Below are 14,665 nucleotides of genomic sequence, written 5' to 3' on the forward strand. Positions count from 1 at the left end.
TGAACAATATTATGCCGCACTGAACAACACCATGCCGCACTGAACAACACCATGCCGCACTGAACAACACCATGCCGCACTGAACAACACCATGCCGCACTGAACAACACCATGCCGCACTGAACAACACCATGCCGCACTGAACAACAACATGCCGCACTGAACAACAACATGCCGCACTGAACAACACGACGCCGCACTGAACAACACTACGCCGCACAGAACAACACGACGCCGCACAGAATAACACAATACCGCACAGAACAACACCATGCCGCACAAACAGTTTTAGATAATATTACGTCGCAGTCATGCGACGCGGACATGACGTCAATAGGCGGAACTCATGGCAAAATTATAATCCGTGGGCGTGGCTTGCAACAGGAAGTAGGAAAGCGGCAATGCTGGCAAACAAGACACAGCGGTTAGTAACACGACGACTAACAAGACAAATATTTTTGTTTTCAGCTTGCAACTTGACCGTCTAGAGCGTACAAGGTAATTACAACTCATTGTTTTGAAAAATATGTTTTTTTGTTGGCCTGAAAAGCGAGGCAGTGTGGCATTTGGGAGGAACGTCGAACTCGGCGTCTGCTTCCAGCCACAGACGCCAAATTTCGACGATTATTTCGACTGGTCAACGTTTGTAAATTATTGCGTTGATTAAAAACTTTATTTAACTCTACTCTTAACTTTGCCGTTTCAGATATGCGGGTATTACACCGCGGAAATGACGTCAATAGGCTGAACTCTGGCCAAAATTCAAATCTGTGGGCGCAATGGCCTTGAGCGAGACAACGGATACAAACACGACGATTATCAACAGAAATATCTTTATTTTCTGCTTGCAAGTGGACCGTCTAGAGCGTACACGGTAAGTACAACTCATTGTGTTTTAAAAGATTTATGTTTGTGTAGTTTGCGTTGCGTTGTATCTGTGAATGTTGGTTGAGGCTAAATGTTAATGTTTAATTTCCTTCCTTTAGGTTCCACGGTGTTTGTTGGCTGTATGTTTTCCACTGCAAGAAGAGGCTCGTATCATTGACCAGCAGGAGCTACAATGGTGAGTACCCCTTTCGTCGTCCATTTATGTTAAACACTTCCTGTTTCATGTCTAACAGTACTCGATTTAACAAATAACCATAAATAAATACAGTGTGGGCAGTCAAGTTAACATATGTGATTATCCTGCCTAATATGTTTATCACAAATATGTCACTAATATGTTTATTTGTTTATCACAACACCTTTGGACCTTCAGCAATCGATTATTTCCCTTCATCTACATAGAGACAGAACGATGGTGTCTTAAACATCTCATTCATTTCACCAAATAACTTCACGCAGGTGGATAACGGCCGTCTCGGTCACGCTATGTTGCGTGATGCAGTTTTGAAGAACCAAATGCATTTATTCAATGAATAAGTCAAGCTAGATCTATGTTTATGATGTTGTACGTTACGGTACCGATTGAAGTTGAGTCCGAAGCCAGTGGAAAACAGCGCTGCGTTTGTGCTCTCCAGGTACAAATGTTGTGATCTCTGACTGACGACCGGGCGAGACTCGAGTAATAGATGTCCAAACGAGCTCCGGCAGGGCGGGTCAAGGCGGAGCGAACGGACGCCTTTCAGGCCGCCAATGACGAGCTGAGAGCCAAACTGATGGACGTCCAGTTAGAACTTCAGCAGGAGAAGAACAAGGTGAAAACCTCAACAGACAGACACTGCCTTCCTCCCTGCCTGCTTCCCTGCCTGCCTCCCTGCCTGCCTCCCTGCCTGCCTGCCTCCCTGCTTGCCTCCCTCCCGCCCTCCCTCCCTCCCTCCCTCCCAGTTTCCCCGATGTAGATTTGACATGCGTGTGCCATGACTGTGTCAGCCTACGTCAACAAATGCACCGAGGACGTCAGCACCACTAAGAATATCATCACCCGGGGCAACCAACGACCCTGGATGACTGAGGAGGTACGTCAAACGCTACGAGCGCGGAACTCTGCCTTCAAGTCTGGCGACAAGGAGACACTGAGGACAGCGAGAGCCAACTTGAACCGTGCCATCAGGGTAGCGAAGCGAGACCACAGTCGAAAAATTCAGGATCGTTTCCACGACGCCAACAACACCAGGAGTATGTGGCAAGGCATACGGGCGATTACAGACTACAACTCACCCTCCCCCCCCGGTGGGTGAAGTTGATGCTGACTTTCTAAATGGTCTAAATAACTTCTTTGGGAGGTTCGAGGCACTAAACGGCACTCCAGCAGTTAAAACTGTCCCCCATCAGGAAGAGGAGGTACTCTGCCTTGACTCCGCCGATGTGTTGAAGACCCTGAGGAGAGTCAACCCCCGTAAGGCCCCTGGCCCCGACAACATTCCTGGGCGTGTGTTCAGGGAATGTGCAAGTCAGCTGGCTGGGGTCATCACAGACATTTTTAAGACCTCGCTGGGCCAAGCCACAGTGCCAGCGTGCTTTAAGACTGCCTCCATCATTCCGGTGCCGAAGAAACCTCAAATCACCTCATTTAATGATTACCGGCCTGTTGCACTGACTCCGGTCATGATGAAGTGCTTCGAACGGCTGCTTAAAGATCACATCGTTTCCAGACTCCCCCCATTATTTGACCCGTTCCAGTTTGCCGACCGGCAAAACCGCTCCACTCAGGACGCCATCTCCTCCGTTCTTCACCTGAGCCTGGCTCACCTGGAGGAGAAGAACACCCATGTTCGGATGCTGTTCCTGGACTTCAGCTCAGCGTTTAACACCATCATCCCACAGCATCTAGTAGGAAAATTGGAACACCTGGGCTTCAACACCCCCCTTCGCAACTGGCTGCTAGACTTCCTCACCAACAGACCTCAGTCAGTCCGGGTCGGACAGAACACCTCTGATGTCATCACCCTCAGCACAGGCTCCCCTCAGGGCTGCGTCCTGAGCCCCCTGCTGTTCACCCTGATGACACACGACTGCGTCCCCAGGTTCACCACCAATCACATCGTGAAGTTCGCAGACGACACAACGGCGGTGGGGCTCATCAGAGACAACAACGACCTGGACTACAGAGAGGAGGTGGAGCAGCTGGTGGGCTGGTGCAGAGACAACAGCCTGATCCTGAATGTGGAGAAGATGAAGGAGATCATCGTCGACTTCAGAAAAAACCAGCCTCACCACGCTCCACTGATCATCAACAGCTCAGCTGTGGAGGTGGTCAGCAGCACCAAATTCCTGGGGGTCCACATCACAGAAGACCTCACCTGGACTATGAACACTACGGCACTGATCAAGAGGGCACAGAAGCGCTTGTACTTCCTGCGGAGGATGAGGAGAGCCCACCTGCCCCCACCCATCATGAGGACGTTCTACAGGAGCACCATAGAGAGCATTCTGACAAGCTGACTCTCTGTGTGGTGTGGAGGCTGCACCGCCTCCGATTGGAAGAACGTGAGGAGAGTGGTGAGGACAGCAGAGAGGATCATAGGGGCTCCTCTTCCCTCCATTCAGGACATTTCATCTCAGCGCTGCATGTCCCGTGCCCGTAACATCATCAATGACCCATCACACCCCCACCATGGACTGTTCTCCCTGCTGCCCTCTGCGAAGAGGTTTCGCACAATCCGCTGCAGGTCCACCAGGTTCTGCAACAGCTTTTTCCCTGCTGTCATCAGACTGTTGAACATTAGAACTGTTGAGCTCTAAACTGAACTCTGCATCACACATTCACAGAACTGTACTTTATGACACTACGGACCTCTATCTTGCACTATCTCGCACTACCAACTTTACTGAACTTGTGTAAACCCTTTAAATAGAAGTTTAATACATGGTTTAGCATTCCTCTGCACACTCTTGAATACTGTTTTGCCTACTTGCACTATTGCATAATTAGCACTGCTGCACTTTATACTTATTTGTAATATATATATATATATACAGTATATGTATATATATATTTTCATAGGATATGTTACTTCTATTCAACTGCAATATCACTACTTTGTTGTAAGCCGTGTGCAACGAAATTTCGTTTTGTATGCACCATGTGCAGACAAGATGACAATAAAGTTTGTCTAAGTCATGTCAGGTCAGCTGTCTGGAGAGAGAGAGAAGTCAGGACCTGCGGGCGGAGCACCACCGTGCCACCGCCGCCATGACGGAACTCAAAAGCAAACTCCATGATGAGAAGCAGAAAGAGTTAGCCGTTACCAGGGAGACATTACTGCGGCAGCATGAAATGGAGCTGATGAGAGTGATCAAAATCAAAGATGGAGAGATCCAGCGACTGAATGCCTTGGTCCTCAGCCTGAGGGACGGCTCCATGGACAAGGTGATCCGCTCAATCCGTGTCTGACTATCCGCACGCCACGTCGGGCTCCGATGCGGCCGCTACCGTATTGTGTAGCTTGTCCTCAGTAAGCGTCGCGGCGCTCCGTTGCGGTCTCAACGGCCCGATGTGGCGCAATGTCTGCTCAGGTGAGGAGCGGGGGCGCTTTGCTGGCGGAAGTGGAGGAGACGCGGCGGTGTCGGGAGACCGAGCGGTGTCGCCTCCACCAGGAGCGCGGAAGAAGCCCTGGCAGCGGCCCAGCAGGCCTGGCAGTCCCGAGCGGCCGAGCTCCGATCGGCTCATCACCAGCATCGGGAGGAGCTGAGCCGAACCAAGAGAGACTGCGAGAGGGAGATCCGCCGACTGGTAGGACTGATCAGATGCGCGGTGCGTGGCTATGTTCCCAATTTCGTTGTATACCTGCAGTGCAATGACACCTAAGGCATTCTATTCTATTCTATTTCACAAGAAGAAAACGTCCGGTTGCTCGCTTCGCTTTTGTCACAGCAATGGTGTTCTAGTCGATTCAAGATAAAAATTGGCCGGTTGCTCTCTTTGTTTTTGTCACAATTCTGGCAAATGAGTTTGCCCGCCTGCCTGAGCGCTCCCCGTTTGTACATCCAGATGGATGAGATCAAGCTGAAAGACAGAGCGGTTAGTGTTTTGGATAAATCCCTGGGGCCGGCCACGTCCACCGCCTTCAGCTGCAGACTCAGGCTGCCGAGCAGCAGATCGCTGCCCTGAGGGATTCCCAAAGGGCGGGCCTAAACTACCCTGGAAGTGGGGTCAACGGCGCTACTAGCAATCCTCTTCATAGCGTAAGCCACCTCATCACACACTTGCAGTACGCATGACTTAGTTCGTTGCTGGAGGAAGGTAGCACAAAAACAGTTTTGAACTTTGAACGAGTGGTTGTGTGTGTGTGTTGCGGGGCGTTTTCAGTCTCAGGAGGATCGGGACACGCGAAGGTTTCATCTGAAAATCGCTGAGCTCAGCGCAGTCATCAGGAAACTGGAGGATCGAAACGCCCTGCTTTCTGAAGAGCGCAATGAACTGGTAATTTATTGACGGCACGCTTGAAGGTTTGCGCTACGTTTGATGCGCGCCATCCAGCGAGGCACCCATTGCGCTTGCTTATTAGTTGAGCGGCGCGGCGAGTCGGTTGCCTGGTAGATGTCTTTTATTGGGAGCCAAAGCCACGATTCCGTTCAAACCGATGCAAAAGGAATGGATACGTTCTGGCCCGCGTGTTGTGCGTCTTTCGCATCCCGCACTTCATGCTTGCAGCTTAAGCGACTGAGAGAAACAGAAAGCCAGTTTCTGCCACTCCTGTACAAAAACAAACGCCTGAGCAGGAAGAATGAAGAACTCTCACTGGTGCTGTGTCGCCTTGAAAACAAAGTGCGCTTTGTCACCCAGGAGAACGAGGAGATGGCAAGCTTGGTAAGTCGACGCGGACAACGGCGGCGTGCCAACAGAGTCCACTGCATTTGTGTTCCACAGAGAAGGCCTAGTTCGCTCAATGACCTGGAGCGCGGTTGCGGCCAGCAGGACGGTGAAATGGAGTTCCTTCAAGTTGTGGAGCAGCGGCACATCATCGACGACTTGTCCAAGGTCTTCAGGCAGGTGACTCGGTGCACGTACGGCAGCGCCGCGCTCGCTCGCTGTCGCCAGGAAACCTTTTCCGTCCAAAGCTTGGCCGGCGGCCGCCATCCAAAAAATTGGCCCCTTAAACTCCGACCTTTCAAGCAGGAGCATTGTGCGCACGCGTTTGAACACGCTTTAGACTTGTTTTGCCGTTTTCAGCAGCTCAAAGCTCCCGTTTTGTCAGCGCCTTTGCCACTCGCTGTGCGCTGAAAACGACGGACTCGCCCGGCTGCTCAGCCCGTCAACCATGAGCCGCGAGCGCGACGTCATTGTCCGTAGGCAGCTAGTGGCAAAATGCACCCTGTTAGAGTTGCGCTCGCTCCAACTTATTTTGCAAGAACCACACGGGAGACAAGTAAGTTCTTTTGGACACCTGCAGGTGGAGAGTCCATCCGTTGTACGAATGAAGTCTGACTCTCGGCTCCCGCACGAGCATTTTTATTAAGAGAAACAGGGTGGGTGTAAGAGTGGATTGAATAGAGAAAGCCCTTGACCTCTAGTCAAAACATAGCAAGGGATGTTTTACGACTTTGTGTAGGAAGGGATAAGCGATAGGGATAAATAAGGGATAAATAATATTATTTATTACAGGTTGCAGTCAAAGTCAAAGCAACATAATCATACGATAAAGATAATCTGGAAAACCCTGACACACCCTGTAGTTGTCACTTTTGGAAAAGACGAGCGTCCCTCCAATCATCGCCGGTGACGGGTTTTTCAGGCTCTGGAGACAGGAGCTCATGTCAGAAATGTCATCGTGAGTCGCGTTTGTTTCTGCGCCGGAGCCGTTCGTTCCCTTTTGTCGTGTAACATGGGGGTAGAGATGGTCCAAATGGTAGAATATGGATTGTTCACAGGGATAAATTGACAGAGCTAAAATTCCAAATTTGTCCAAAAGATGGCGCCAGACCAAAACATGAGACCAAAGGAGGGGCCAGAATAAGCTAAACCGGTTAAAATGGATATAAAAAAGGAACACGGTGTCAGAGTGTGAGTCACGCATGGAAGCACAAATGTGATTTTTATTTTTATTTCTTTGCTTGGCTAAAAATGTATTTTGTAACCGCTTTAAGCAATATTATTTGTCAATTTGATCAAGAGACCCGTCACTGAGAATAGTGGCTTCTCAGTGGCGTGACATAAATTGTTTGGAGAAGCACAAATGTGATTTTTATTTTTATTTCTTTGCTTGGCTAAAAATGTATTCTGTAACCGCTTTAAGCAATATTATTTGTCAATTTGATCAAGAAACCCGTCACTATGGGAATAGTGGCGTGACACAATTCATGTAACAGAAAGTAGGTCAAAGGTGAAAAGGGGAAGTGAAAGGTTTTACCACTAGCTGTGCATTTGGTGGAAAGTACTGCGTGGTCAGGGCGGAAACAGCTGCTAAAGGTCACAGAAAACAAAGCGTGGGAGGGGCTGTCCAGTTCCCTCTATGGGCGGGGGAAAAACTGGCCAGTCCATAGGCGTGGGAATAGTCCCTGCTATAAGCGTGGGAACTGGGCAGTCTTACCCTATAGGGAAAGTACCGGAGAAAAGAAAGGGGAGGGGGGAGACGGAGAGGTCTATAAAAGGTCCTGCTGGAGAAGCTTCAGGGCTTTTCCCCCCAAAAGAGCTCTGATACGTGAAGAGGCCCGGAGGAGTTTCAAGATTTTTTCCAAAGTCCCAAAGATCTTTGTGTGAGACGCAGGATCACTGGACTGAAATTAACTTGGATTTACTCCTAAAAATTGGACTGGACAACTTTAAACGAGAAATTGGTGAGGGTGACCGTTTTTATGTATTTTAGCGAGAGGGGGGAATAGTCATCGGGCCGCCGGCTTCCTCGTGGCCAGCCTGTTTCTCTAATTTGGATTTTAGAAGCAAGATCGAACTGATCACTCGACTTTGCTTCCACCAAAAATAGCACGCAACTGGTATTTACCTCTTCCCTTTTTTATGAACTGTGTTTTGCAATCGAATTGTTCTGGGATTGAATGATTTTATTAACACGGGTATCAGTGAGTGAAATTGTTCAGTTTCTGGAGTAATTGAGATTTGTAATTCTATTCCATGTTTCTTTAATAAATGTGTTTTGTATATTACTTACTTCGTTGTGCGCGGATTTGTACTAAATATGCAACCGAAGGCTCATGCCCGCTTCCCCTTTTTGACGGGCCGCGTAAAAAGGAACTCCGAACAAGTTAGAGACTTAAATAACTTCCGTAGTTATTTGAGCCACGAGTGAATTTCGATCTGTTCGAAAGTTGTTTCGTCTGAATAAAATTAAAGGAAGTGTTTAAATCAGATTATTGGTTTTGTGTAGAACGAAAAGTTGTTTGACTATTTGAAAGGCTCAGGCCCGCTTCCCCTTTTCGTCGGGCGCGGCTCAGTTCCCCTTTTTTGACGGGCCGTGTAAAAAGTAACTCTGAGCCAGTTAGAGAATTAAATAACTTTCGTAAATATTTAAAGGAGGAGTGGATTTCGTTAGAAGTGAATTGTTGGAAATTTACTTCTTCTAAATAAATTAACGACGACGGCTGAGATGGAACAGTGGAGTTGGAGGAGAATAAAAATATTTCAATTGTCCGTCGGGCGCGGCTCAGTTCCCCTTTTTTGACGGGCCGTGTAAAAAGTAACTCTGAGCAAGTTAGAGAATTAAATAACTTTCGTAAATATTTAACGGAAGAGTTGAGTTCGTTGAAAGTGAATTCGGTTGAGAATTTACTTCCTTTAAATAACATAACGACGATGATTAAAATAAATCAGTGAAGTTGGTGGAGGATAAAAGTATTTCGATTGTCCGTCGGACGCGGCCCAGTTCCCCTTTTTGTCGGGCCGCGTCAAAAGTTAAATAGGACACGATCAAAAAATAGACTTGCCTTCCAAATTAATTATTGGGCAAATCTAAATACAGCACGACATTTTTATTCGGTTTAAGAGAGTCGCTATTCTTTTCAAAGCAATTAAGTGGGGTGAAGAACTCCGACGGTCAAGTGCTAGATCTACGTATACGAAGTTAGAATTAATAATATAAAGGGCATTAATTTTCTTCTTAAATGCTATTATTGTCACACTTTTATTAATTCGATTCTCTTTCGAATAAAAAAGTTGGTCGGCTCGCTGCATGAGCGACCAAGTGGAACGGACCCATATTAACATTTACTTCGGCAAAACTAGTGCTTGGGTGCGCTATACAAACGAATCCCTGAGGTCTTAACAAAGACATCTAAAAAATATCCGTAACGAATAAGAACTTCAAACATTAGCGGGGAGCCATCAATACGATGCGGTCACTTCGAAGTCCTGCCTCGAATTGAGTTACTCGGCACGCGCTTCGGGTGACTTGAGAGGGATTGGCGTCGTACAGAAATTAGATTGATTCCGGAGGAGTTAATTTAACTCGGGTGGTTAGATTACGGACGAATCTCCGAACCCGGCTAAAATAAACCCGTTACTGGGAAGCCTGGGGCACCTTAATCCAAGAGGTGCGTTTGACATTTTGGCGCCCAACGAGTAGGAGGGGGGTTGTGATTAAAAGTTTAGGAAAAAAAATAAAGATAAGACAATAGAAGAACATTTATTTTTTTGTTTTGATCACAGCTCCAAAACGAACCTGTGTGGAGTTTTTCAGTTTTTTCTTCCCAGAAACTGTCTTAATTCCGCTCACTGATACAAATAAATGTCAGAACGGCCTTGAGTGACATAAGTACAGTCTCTTTAAGGAATAGAGTTTCCTAGAAAAGAACCTTGATAGCACGGGAGGATTAGAACTGTATTGTGTCATGGTAAACGGTGACCGTCACCCCTCAGCACATTACTTTAAGCATGAGTAAGGAGGAGATCCTTCACAGCTTGTACTTGTATGGGGTGCTGAAAGTAATGTTTGTAGTGTACGCAGAGTATGCGGCAGAACTTGCAAGAGAAAGAGGGGCCGGTACATGGGCACGGATATTGGGTATAAATACAGAAGATGAACCAGTCGATGAGGAGCCTGCAAATGTTTTAGATTTCATGCCAAAGCCAAGGCCAAAGAGAAGGCAACCAATTAGGAGACCATCTGAAGAGAGGCCTTTTTATTTTGAAAGATAAAAAGAGAAGACTTGTCTCCCCTCTTCCTTTTCCTTTTTCTTTTTCAATTTAACTTTATAATAAACCTTCATTTCTCCCTTACAAAATTTTTTTTTTTTGTTCCTGGACACCTGTGTGGATTACAATTTTTTTTTTTTTTTGTTCCCGGACACTTGTGTGGATTCCAAACATTTTTGTTCCCGGACACTTGTGTCGATTACAAATTTTTTTGTTTCCGGACACCTATGTGGATTACAATTTTTTTTTTTTTGTTGTTCCTGGACACCTGTGTGGATTCCAAATTTTTTTTTTGTTCCCGGACACCTGTGTGGACCACAAATTTTTTTGTTCCCGGACACCTGTGTGGATTACAAATTTTCTTGTTCCCGGACACCTGTGTGGATTACAACATTTTTGTTCCCGGACACTTGTGTCGATTACAAATTTTTTTGTTTTTGGACACCTGTGTGGATTACAAGGATTTTTGTTCCCGGACGCATCAGAGGATTACAGATTTTTGTCCGCTGAACTCACAAAAGGATTTTTCTTCTTTCCGCCCTTTTCTCTTTTTTTTTTTTTTTTTCCTGCTGTTGAAGACTACAGTAAAGGCTGACCAGGAGTAGTAACTATACTTACTCTCCAGGCAGAAGAAAAACAGCCAAGATAATTCTTCTAAGGCTTGTATGGTACATGATTCTTAACTGTTGGAGACCTTCTGTGACTTACAGGTTCCCAAGAATTGAAAGGCTGAGTGGCTTCGGGCTGATGATTAGTCGTCATTTCCTGTTCGCTACAATAACGTTTGAATTAGAATTTGCAATTGAATGTACCCTTGTTAGAATTTCCTGTCAGTAGAAAAGCTGGTGGGGAAAAAAGAAAAAGAAAAAGAAGTGCATCCCACCGTTGAGAGCATCAATAAGCGAGGCAAAAGTTCTCATATTGGTGTTCTGAGTAGAGGCGACGCAAAGGGCGCCGCTGAGTAACTAAGAGCTGAATCGACCCTGTTCCGAATGCGCACGGAAAGGCTTCGAAAGGAGACAGCTCGACCCTACAACTAGAGAAACTGCTACTCATTGAAAGGATGGCTAGCGGTGGAAGGAGATTGGATCCCGAACCTGGAAATCCTATGAAAGGAACCGGAAAGGAGGGGTCTAATCCAGACTCTCCAAGACGACATGAAGAACCAGCATGTGTAATATTGTATGGAGGAGGCTTAGAGAAGTGGCCTCAGAAATGGACTGAGTACATAGTGGGATCAAACCCGTCAATAGAGGCGGGATGCCTCTCGACGCGGATGAAAGAAGCCATCGAAAGGGATGGAAGATTTTTTGCCGAGCAACCAGGAGAAGATCGACTATGGATGAAGAGAAGCCCTATGAATGGACTCTTTACACCGATGGGTCAAAAAAGGAAGGAGAGCAGAATGCCCACTGGGGTTTTGTTCTGAAGCAAAATGGAGTGGAGCGTTGCCGCCGCAAAGGAAAGACACCCGGCAGCGCGCAAACAGGAGAGGCCACGGCAGTGTTGGAAGGACTGTTAGAAAAAAAAAAAAAATCACGCTGGACGCGTAAGACTTATAACTGATAGTCATTATTGTGAGCAAGCTCTCAAATTCGATCTAGCCATTTGGGAAGAGAATGGCTTCGAGGGCGCGAAAGGAAAACTAGTGGCCCACTATGAAGTGTGGAAAAAGATAGCCGAGTTACGGCTAAATTTGAGTCTGGATGTGGTTCACCAGAAATCTCATGTGAAAGAAGGAGCTTATTGGAGAGGTAATAACGAAGTTGATTGATACGTCCAGAAAAGAAGAATAAAAGTTGTAGGAGCAGAAAAATGGGACAAGACCCCTCGCGGAAAAGTGGTCCCAGATGAGAGCGTGAGGCAAGTCGTGTCGGCAGTGCATGAAGCACTAGGCCACGCGGGTCCACTGCCTACGCGAAAAAAGTTAGAGATGCTGGAACTCTGGGTCCCTGACCGGACGATTCGTGCGGTCCTGCGGGATTGTAATCCGTGCAACAAAAACAACGCAGGGCGAAGAGGACGACGCACGGATGGAGTGAAGATTAGGAGTACTGTGCCGTGGGGCTCGGTTTGTATGGACGTAGCTGGCCCCATGGGAATAAGTGGCGCAAAGGGTGAGAAATACCTTGTTGTGCTGGTTGACTCGATGTCAGGACACGTCGGGCTGAAAGCAGTGAGAAAAGCCAATGCAAACAGTGTGATCAAGACACTAGAAGATGGGTGCATGTGGCTAGGAATCCCAAAAGAGTGGAGTACTAAATTGCTTGATTTGGTTGCAGACCTAAACGGGAGGAGCAGAAGCAGCCGGCCCTCCCCGCCCGAAGAACTGAACCAACGACTCTTTGTGTCACAAGAAGTGGGCAGAACCCAAGACGGCTGTCCCAGAATAAAGAGAAGTGTCGGATCAGCGTTGGACAGAAGGGGTGGATCAAGTCGAGGGACCTGAACAGCAACACGGCAGTGAAGGCCCAGTACGACTGCTCGGACATAGTTAGTGAAGTTTTGGATAGAAACACAGTACGACTAAAGAAGAAAGGTATCCAAGGAGTTGAACAGCTGAAGCCGTTATCGGCTGACCCGAGTCAAGCCAAGAAGTAATTTAAATAACATATGGCAACGGACCACGGAACAATCCCAGCCTTCGTGCGCATGGCCGCACACAAAGGTGCGGTCATCGTAAGAAGAACACCAAATGGGATCCAGACCGGAAGGGCCCTAAATCTGGTGAGATTGGCCAAGCGGGGTTGCACACCCGGTGGACCAGAACATTTTCACTGGACATGGGTCAACGAAGCTTGTGTCATTTGTTTGACACCCAACCTGTTGCCTGCTATGTGGTCGGGAGTAGGCTTCATGATGCCACCTGTACTGACCACCGAAGTAAGAGAGCTGGAATTTGCCCAGAGAAATGAGGACAAGCTTCCAGTCAAAGTATTAGATGCCATGGTATGCCACCAGTGTCGAATTACCATCTTGGCACGAATGGTGTTCTTTTCACAGTGGGAGATCGGACCAACTACGGATGTACGGGCTCGACAAATTAGCTCGTGCACGTGTGTTTGGGACGGCGATGAGCTGAAATATTGCCTCATGTGTTTAGATCGCATGGCAAGAGGAAAATTATTGAAAGTCGGAGAAGCAGAGGGATGGCAAATCACCAGGGCAATGACCCCCCTGGCGACCCTCTATCCAGTGTTGGGAGGAGCGTCTTGGCCGGCATATGATAATAATCAGGCCATGAAGAACCTTTATCTGGCCTTGGGCCATTGTTGGCCTTGGCCAAGGCCAGTCGGCCGGCCTGCCCCCGACAGTTATACAGAAAAGGCCGACGAAATAGCCTTGTTTGCTCGTGAGTCGGTTCTTTCCGCAGGAGGAACCGCAGTCCTTGGGGACCTGCTTGAGGGACCTTGGAGGCCCATGACCTGGGCTCGGTCTATAGCCCAGTTGTTGGCGTGCAAGGACGCACCATTGGTCAAAGTGGAGGCAGCCCCTGCGGAAACAAGCCCGACCGTGAGCAACATGTACTGCTATCGAAGTGTTTTGGACACAAGTAAAAAAGACTTTCAGTATGTGACCAAAAAGGGAATGTACTGTTTTGCCCCTGGGAATAAAGTCGGATCAGTCCTTATAGTGAATAAGGGTGAAGCAGCACTGGTAGGGATTACAGTGAAAATGGCCATCATTCCTTACGAAGGAATATATTCACTGGGAATCAAATTGGAGGCCAAAAGGCTTAGCCAATTTGTAGCCATAAGAAACACCGGGTCCCAGATACGGGATATTTTTAGGGAACAAATACAAACGAGAAAGGAGCACGGCACAGTAGCGGAGATAGAACCTCAAGAAAAGGCCAAGGAGGCAGATGACCTTGACCGGTCGGAAGCAAGAGAATGGGATAAAGGTCCCAGCCAGGAGTTGGCACAGGGATGTCCAGCTGGAGGAAGCATGTTCCAATCGGTGGTGACGGAGGAAAATTCAACCACTTCTCTCCCGCCAGAAGCAGGAGCCCAAGTGGAAATTCAAACAACTTTTCTCCCGCCAGAACCAGAAGTCCGAGTGGAAAGTCAACCCACTTCACTCCTGCCAGAAGCAAAAGTCCAGGAGGGAAACTTATCATGTCCAAAAGCGGAGGGCGGTGGCGTAAGTGACCAACCCAGGAGGATTTTACAAGACTGGACCCCTTTTGATTGGACGAAGTTGTATCCGGCAAATTGCCCTACTCCTGGCTGCAACGGGAGCGGTAGCGCCCGACCAGGGGCAACACACCACCGCTCATTTAGAGCTTGCCCGGTGTATGTGGGGAGCCTCGAGGTGTGTCCCACGCCTGGATGTGATGGAAAAGGAAACACCAGATGGGGTCCGGAGCGTCACCGCACCCTTAAGACATGTCCAGTGCTGGCAGAAATGAAGCGCAAAGCCTCCGAAACCAGGAAACAAGCCGGTAGCCAAGAGAACAACATGTCGAATGATGCGGTAGACACCAGGCCCGAGGAACCAGGTCCGTCTGCATCCGATGGGCCGCTGGGAACGTTGGCTCGAACGGCCTCCTATTATGCAGTGTGGTCCACAAAAACAGAACCTCAAAAGAAAAAGAGGGGTCGGGCCGCAGTAGAAGAATTGACTAGGCTGTGG

The sequence above is a fragment of the Syngnathus scovelli genome, chromosome 20, assembly GCF_024217435.2.
Source record: "Syngnathus scovelli strain Florida chromosome 20, RoL_Ssco_1.2, whole genome shotgun sequence".
Lineage (NCBI taxonomy): Eukaryota > Metazoa > Chordata > Actinopteri > Syngnathiformes > Syngnathidae > Syngnathus > Syngnathus scovelli.